This window comes from Cebus imitator, unplaced genomic scaffold (assembly GCF_001604975.1).
Source record: "Cebus imitator isolate Cc_AM_T3 unplaced genomic scaffold, Cebus_imitator-1.0 Scaffold444, whole genome shotgun sequence".
Taxonomy (NCBI): Eukaryota; Metazoa; Chordata; class Mammalia; order Primates; family Cebidae; genus Cebus; species Cebus imitator.
Genome location: NW_016107759.1, coordinates 713,694 through 715,693, shown reverse-complemented (window position 1 = coordinate 715,693; position 2,000 = coordinate 713,694). Strand labels below are relative to the sequence as shown.

The 2,000-nt window shown below is 56.4% G+C and overlaps 1 long non-coding RNA gene across 1 annotated transcript in view; it reads right to left on the bottom strand.

The window, feature by feature from the left end:
• Nucleotides 1-308: 308 nt before the first annotated feature.
• The window catches only part of LOC108290868, a 6,352-nt gene continuing 4,660 nt past the window's right edge, over nucleotides 309-2,000 (bottom strand). Inside the window, exon 3 of the long non-coding RNA XR_001819732.2 lies at nucleotides 309-960. This is a non-coding gene — a long non-coding RNA (uncharacterized LOC108290868). The remainder of the gene's footprint in view (nucleotides 961-2,000) is intronic.

The following is a 2,000-nucleotide window of genomic DNA, read 5'->3' as shown; positions in this document are numbered from 1 at the left end:
AAAAAAAAAAAAAAAAAAAAAAAAAAAAACACTGAGGCCAGGCACAGTGGCTCACTCCTGTAATCCCAGCACTTTGGCAGGCTGAGGTGGGCAGATCGCAAGGTCCGGAGTTCGAGACCAGCCTGACCAACATGGTGAACCCTCATCTCTACTAAAAATACAAAAATGAGCCAGGTGTGGTGGCGCACACCTGTAATCCCAGCTACTCAGGAGGCAGAGGCAAGAGAATCACTTGAACCCAGGAGGCGGAGGCTGCAGTGAGCCCAGACCGTGCCACTGCACTCCAGCCTGGGTGACAGAGTGAGAGTCTGTCTCAAAAACAGAAAAAAAAGCCAGCGCCCTTCTGCAGAGGCTGGGAGGTAACGAAAGCCCACCGAGTTGTGCCCAGGCCCCTCCTGGGGCCCGAAGCATGACAAGATGATGAAGGAATTCTTAACAGGACGCATTCAAGATTAAACAAGGTTATCGGGGGTCTGAAGCAATTTCCCAGTCCTCCACAGACAAGTTTATCTGGGGCCCAAAGGAACTCCCCAAACCTCTATGATTTCGCAGGAGACAAGATAAGGTAATCACTCCAACACCTCGACCCCTTTACATTAAGTTTACTGAGGCTCCAGAGGAAGGTCTTCAGGACTCAGACCTTAGTTACAGATGAAAAAGAGTTAATCACTTATGTGTTTGGATGAGTGCACACTTACACATAGACATACACCTTGGAAGGTACACAACCTCTGGAAAACTTGCTGGTGATCATTTCCAGGCCTTCTCCCTGTAACCAGTCGCAGAAATAAAAGCACTTTTCCTCCCCAGTCCATCTGCATCTTGTTATTGGGCCATGAGAAATAACAGGCCGACCCTCAGTTTGGTAGAGAAATAAGAGGAGAACTCTGTGCAGGCATCAGGGCCTGGGGGTGTCCAGTGGCCCCCATATTCTCCAAGGAGAGGTCAGGGATGCTGTGGCTGAAAACGGGGAGGGGGGAAGGTAGGTGAGGGGGGCCCAGGGTCTTTCTGTCTAAATCCACATGGAGGGGTGAGAGGTGGCTCTTGGTGGTGGGGGGACCAGCCTGAGGAGCCCCCACCCTAAGCACTAGCCCTGCTTCTCCTCCCTCCTGGGAGCCCCAGGCTTACTGGGAGGCCCTCAGGGAAGCTGCTGACCTAGGCAGCCCTTGGCCTTGCACCCATCCTCAGCACGGCTAAAGGGCTGAAGGACCACCCCAGCTGCCCTCTCTGCAGGGCTGGGTTGGGCCTCTGGCCCTGTGAGCAGAGGGGCCATATCCAAGGAGGCTAGGCCTGAGATGTCCCCTAGGAAGGACTCCTAAGGGACTGCCTTTTTTCTGCCTCCCACCCCCACCCCACTTCCCCCACTCCTGCCCGGCTCCACCCTCCCCCCACCAGCACCCGGCTGTGTGTCCTTCAAGGAAGGCCAGTGTGATCCCCCGTCATCTGTGCAGCCTGCGGCTCGCGCCCGCCTCTCCCAGTGGCCTTCAGCAAAATCACTCACACAGGCCAGGGAGGCAGGACAGGGTGCTGGGGGGCTGTGGCCTGAGGGCACGTGCTCCTGGCAGCCAGAAGCAGCTGGGTTAGAGTGAGGGCGGTCCTGGGGAGGAAAGCCCCACACGGGGAGGCACACCCCCAGCTCACACAGGCTCCTGAGGGCAGACCCCACCCTTGGGGCCCGCTGCGGGTGGCAGGGCCAAGCTGGCCCAGAGCCAGCAGCTCTGGCCTTTGCTTCAGCCACTGGTGGTCAAGCCAGGAGACCGAAACATCCAGCCCCAGCAATAGGTCACGTCTGAGGTTGGGTCCAGACCGGGTAACACAGTGAAACCTCATCTCTACAAAAAACACAAAAATGGGCCGGGCGCAGTGGCTCAAGCCTGTAATCCCTGCACTTTGGGAGGCCGAGGCGGTGGATCACGAGGTCAAGAGATCGAGACCATCCTGGTCAACATGGTGAAACCCCGTCTCTACGAAAAATACAAAAAATTAGCTGGGCATGGTGG